Source organism: Panthera leo (genome assembly GCF_018350215.1).
Source record: "Panthera leo isolate Ple1 chromosome E1 unlocalized genomic scaffold, P.leo_Ple1_pat1.1 chrE1_random_Un_scaffold_50, whole genome shotgun sequence".
Taxonomy (NCBI): Eukaryota; Metazoa; Chordata; class Mammalia; order Carnivora; family Felidae; genus Panthera; species Panthera leo.
The window spans coordinates 207,800-213,799 of NW_024962227.1; positions in this window are offsets into that span (position 1 = coordinate 207,800).

The window sequence follows — 6,000 nt, forward strand, 5'->3', positions numbered from 1 at the left end:
ACGCACTTTATGTGGACACAGCTCTGGTTACAGTTCCCTCGTGCTGGAACTGTTGTTATTTTCTAAGTGAAAAACCTGAGGCCCGGAGGCTTCACAAATGAGGAACCCGATCTTGCAGGAAAGACATCTAAGGCTTGGAGAAGTTAAGTAACTTGCCCAAAGTTACAGAGCTAAGAATGGCAGAAGAGAGGTCTAACTAGATTATCTGACTGTAATTATCCTCTTAAAGTGATAGTTTGTATTAAATTCTGTATAGAGTGAGGAACAAGGCAGAGAAACAGGAGTGTGGAAGCGACGGTCCTGGGAAGAGTCACACATGAGAAGGCCCGGGTAGGGAACAGAATGCAGGATGGGGATGTGGCTGGTGTGGGAAGGATAGATAATGTTCTGCCTCCTTAGCCCCTGCAGGTGACTAGTAGCCATATTGCCAAGGGAGGGATGTGGCCACAAGGAACCATCCATACTCAAAAAATCAGGACTCTGTAGCCTAAAACTCCTCCTGATGCTTGAAGTCTCTCTCCCTCTCATGCCCAGCCCTTGCCTGATAGACTGAAAGTCTTCCCCATGTGGAGGGAAACATGAAACCAATAATGCTATAGACTGAATGCCTGTATCCCCCCCAGAACTCACATGTTAAACCCTAACCCCCAAGGTATTAGGAGGTTGGGCCTTGAGAGGTGATTAGGTCTTGAGGTGGAGCCCTCATGATGGGAGTAGTACCCTTAGAAAAAAGGCCCCATGGGGCACCTGGGTGGCTCTGTCAGTTAAGCATCTGACTTCGGCTCAGGTCATGGTCTCACGGTTCGTGAGTTCGAGCCCCGTGTCGGGCTCTGTGCTGACAGCTCAGAGCCTAGAGCCTGCTTCGGATTCTGTGTCTCCCTCTCTCTGTGCCCCACACACACTCTCTCTCTCTCTCAAAAATAAATAAAACATTAAAAAAAATTTTTTTTAAGAAAAAAGGTCCCAGAGAGCTCCCTGGCCCCTTCTGCCATGTCATAGCAAAAAGACAGCCACTATGGCACAAAATTTGCTGGTACCTTGATCTTGGACTTCTCAGCCTCCAGAATTATGGGAAATAAATGTTCTCAAGCCATCCAGCCTGTGGTATTTTAAGTTTATTTATTTATTTCGAGAGAGAAAGAAAGAGTTAGCATGGGGTGGGGGGCAGAGGAGCAGAGAAAGAGAGAGAGAGCCCTGATGCAGGGCTCGATCTCACAAACCGTGAGATCGTGACCTGAGCCAAAACCAAGGGACGCTTAACCGACTGAGCCACCCAGGCCCCCTATGGTATTTTTGTTATAGCTGCCTGAATAGACTAAGAGAAACGGAATGAGGACCATCCTGGCCCAGGCAAAAAGGCTATTAGCCAGACCTAATTGTAAAAATAAAAGAAATGGATCAATTGAAGTGAAGTGACTTATCCAAGGTCACAGCTAATAGTAGTCGAGCCCACACTCCCAGAATCCTATCTTTTCCCCATTTTCAACACCAACCTGCCTTTGAAATTTTTTTTCAAGTTAGGCTCTCGGGAGTCTTTCACTCTTGTTTACTCCCTCCCATTCTGACTGCTCTTTTTTGACCTTATTTATTTCTCCTTTTTGAAAATCACCCTCCCCAACTTGAAATCTGACATTCTTCCTCCACGTTGGGGCCTCATCAGATTTCCTCCCTTCTTTTCTTCATGAAGTGTTTATTGTTCACTATATGCATTTCTAAGGAACTGGGGCTAAGGCTCCCAATGATTACAAAACTGAAAGTGTTTTCCCTGCCAAAGAGTAGCGTATGGTCCAGTTCAGCAATGACAGAAGCATCCAGGGACTAACCAGGAAATGACTGCCCAGTGGCGTAACAGCAGCAGGATGGCTTCATCCTTGTAACTTATGGTGTAAGTTCCAAGAGGCCTGTAAGAAGAGGAACCAGAAGGAAGTGAGGTGTGACAGGGAAGATTTTCCTTGGGAGATGGGCTTGAAGTGAGACCTTAAAGATGCCCCAAGGCTGGTGCTCAGCCCCAGGGAGAAAGAAGGTCTCGAGCAGGGATTTTACCAACTCCTTCAATAGACACTGGGTGCCTGCTGTGTGGATGGCACTGGCTTGGGCCTTGGGGATTCACTGCCCAGCCATGGTCCCTGCCCTCATGGAGCCTACAGTCTAACAGGAAGACAGACATTAAATGGTTGTAATCACGTGACAGAGAACAGCCAACATTTTTGGAACACAGTAGCAGTTATGCTTGTGTTTGGCTGTGAGTCACGAAGACCAAAAGTGGCTTAAAAGAAACAAAAGTGCATCTTTCCCTCCCGTCGAAGTCCAGAGGCTGGCCGTCCACGGCTGGGATGGCAGCCATTCTGCACAAAGCCCTCCGGACCCAGGCTCCTTGTACCTTATGGCCCCGCTGTGTGTGACCTCTCTTCATGGTCTAACATGGCTGTTCTGGCTCAGCTACCGCTTCTACCGGGGGAGGAGCTCCGGAAGCATTTCCTACTTGGTGAGCCTCCTCGGGCACCAGCACGACCTCTGTGGTGGTGGGCTTGTTCACGCGAAGACAGAAGAAACCCCTGTCCTCTTAGTCACCCCTTCCCTCCCCAGCCTCCCTCCGGCCTGACATGCCAGTCAGCACTTGCCCCACCAGGGAAGAGGTGTGGGTGAAAGGCGACCTATTTCCAAGTTTTTCTTTGGACTGACTTCCAGGATTTCAAACCATGACCCGGGCCATGTCTTCGTCTGCTCGGGCTGCTGTGACAAATTGCCACAGACCAGGGGGGCTTAAACAAAAGGCATTTATGTTTCACAGTTCTGGGGGCTGGAAGTCCGAGATCAGGATGCCAGTCTGCTTGGGTTGGTGAGGACTCTCTTCCTGTCTTCCTGTCGTATCCCTAGAGAGGAGAAAAAGTGGGGAGAGAAGGAGAGGGAGAGAAGAAGAGAGGCAGAGGCTAACCCCATATGAGGGCTCTACAATCGTGACTTTGCCCAAACATGGTTATCAAAGGCCCCACCTCCAAATACCTTCACACTGAGAGTAGCAAGCTGGGGCTTCAACATACGAATTTGGGGAATTCAATTTGGGAACCGAATTTGGGAACATAATTCAGTTCTGTAGCAGACCATATACTCTATAGGAATAGGACTGAGCCCACTGTGGTCCCTTCCACCACCCTGAGGGGGGGCCGACTGTTGACCTAAGAGGGTGGCCCTTCAAGGAGGTCGAATGAAGGTTGGGGGAAGGGCCATCCCAGATCCTGTGCAGATGGGAGGAGGGCTCCGGCCTGGGGCTAGCAATGCCATCGTCCCCGTGGGGTGACGGCCAGTGATGGCACACGGAACAGCTGCTTTTGTGGAAGGATGAAGGCGACTGGATGTGCCCACAGGCCAGACTTCCCATCTCCCAGCGCCTGGGACAGTAAACACAGACCCTGGTGTAGCTTCCTCACCACCCGAGCCCTGCGGACAGATGCTGCAGAGGAAGCTTCCTGCTCCAGCTCAGAGAGGATGGGCAGCTTCACTGAAAGTTCCCACCATCAGAGGGGATGAACCAAAGCAGGACACAGGGAGGAGATTTAGGGAAGGTTCCTGCTTACACTCTCCCCTGCTCTGCCCCTTCACCACTGCCCGTCCAAAGGTCATTGTGTGCGTCCTGGCTCCTAAGCCCAGAGCCTGTCCTGCCCCCTGGAGACAAAATGGGGAAGGCAGTCACTAGGGCCAAGGTGATTACGGAATGGGGTCTGCTGAGGCCACAGGCAAATTTCAGAGAGATGACGATAAAGAGCATTATCAACTTAGCGAACACCTACTATGTGCTGGGCGCTGTGCTAAGCACTTCACTTTTTCTCATAGCAGCCTGCGAGATAAGAGTCCTTATCCCTGTTAAGATTTTTAAGACATGACAGAGAATGACAAGCTCTATTCTTTAGTCTCTTAATTTCCCTGCTGCAGTCGAAGGCTGTAGCATGGTATAATATTAATATTCCCAGAACGCCATTTTCATCAAGTTGCTTCCTCAATTAGGACTTCCAAAACCTCCCTAAAAGCTACTGGTCACTCCCAAACTTTTCTGTCAGTTTCTTCCTTTATTTGGCCCTATGCTCCTAGGGACACCACTTGCTGTGGCCAGCTGACCTCTTTCCCCTCAGTTAGCTCCCCCATTCTGCTTCCTCCTCCTCCTCCCTTCCTCCTCCTCCTCCTCCTCGTCTCCCTCCTCCTCCTCCTCCTTGTCTCCCTCCTCCTCCTCCTCCTAGTCTCCCTCCTCCTCCTCATCTCCCTCCTCCTCCTCCTTGTCTCCCTCCTCCTCCTCGTCTCCCTCCTCCTCCTCGTCTCCCTCCTCCTCCTCGTCTCCCTCCTCCTCCCCGTCTCCCTCCTCCTCCTCCTCCCCGTCTCCCTCCTCTTCCTCCCCGTCTCCCTCCTCCTCTTCTCCGTCTCCCTCCTCCTCCTCCTCCTCCTCCTCGTCTCCCTCCTCCTCCTCCTCCTCCTCGTCTCCCTCCTCCTCCTCCTCCTCGTCTCCCTCCTCCTCCTCCCTGTCTCCCTCCTTCTCCTCCTCCTCGTCTCCCTCCTCCTCCTCCTCCTCCTCCTCATCTCCCTCCTCCTCCTCGTCTCCCTCCTCCTCCCCGTCTCCCTCCTCCTCCTCCTCCTCGTCTCCCTCCTCGCCTCCACGTCCTCTTGATCCATCTCATTCCTCCCTCCTGATGCGTGCTCTTCTTTCTGCGCAAATGATTCCCACCCTTCAAGACCCAAGTCAGGCTGCCCCCCCCGCCCCGCACCCCCAGCTTTCCCCGCTGCCAGAGGTCTGTGCTAATTATCGATGGCCACAATTTAGTCTCCTTAACACAGCTGTCAAGTTGGAACCCAAGATATCAGAGCTAGAGGAGACCCTGGAGACTTCCAGTGGAGTGTAATCACCCGAGAGCAGCATTTCGCGTAGTGACATCACGTGCCTGGGTGGCGGTCTGTAAAACGTCCTTGGTTACCAGGGCTTTCATTCAGGTGGAAGGTGTGTTGGTGGAGACTGCCAGTGGTGCAATACCCGCCTCACACCGCTAGATGGCAGAATTGCAGCGGCATGTTTCCGCTGGGCGCCCAGGTGTGATCGCACAGCTGGACCCGAGAAGCGGAGGAAGAGGAATTCTCAGGCTGGGCTGGAAGGAACCCTAAGAAGTCACTCAGTCCATCACTATGCCTTCAGGAAAATGGGGGGTTTATTCACTTGCAAAGACTCACAACTATTAGCCAGCTTGCTTCAGTAACCCCACAAAATTTTGCAATGAGGGGTCAAAGGGAGGACACTATCCCGGACACGTCCAGTCGGCTCCTAAGTCGCTTCCGTGCTCGTCTTCAGTCCCACAGGTTGCAAAATGAGGAGGATGATGAGCTCATCGTTAATCCCTTGCAGCTTTCTGATACTGACCATTTAGAACTCGACAAACTTCTTGCTATTCAGTTTTAGTCCATTTGCTCTCTTTTCATAGTCATTGTGGTTCTAGAACTTTCAGTGGTAGAAAGCATTCACTCAGAAGAACTATGGAGTGCACCGTAGTAGGTGCTTTGGGAGATTAACAAAACAAAACAAAGTTTTGAGTTTAAGCTCTCTTGGAGGACAAACAACCTGCCTGTGAATAGTTAAACTACGTTAAAAGACGAAATAGAAGAAAGGACACCAGGCAGTATAAGTCTATGTATCAAAGGAGAGGCTTGGGATCCCACAGAGCAGTGGGAGCTCAGAGGAGATGTAGTCAGGGAGGGTTTCCCAAGAGGTGTGGCAAGCTTGGATCTCCACCAACTAGAACCAGTCTCTGTCTTTTAGGACTTGGTAAAAAGAAATAGGGAAGAATGAAAGGACAGGGAGAAAAAGAACTGGAGAATGGGACGAGAGGCGAGCAGAATGGAAGAGAGATAGAGGGGTGAGCAGGGACCACACTCTGGAGTGATGTGCACCAATTCAGAGGTAGAGAAGACATATAAAAACAATCTAAAGGTAAACTGGGAAAGTACTTTCTTTTCTCCCCTAACCTT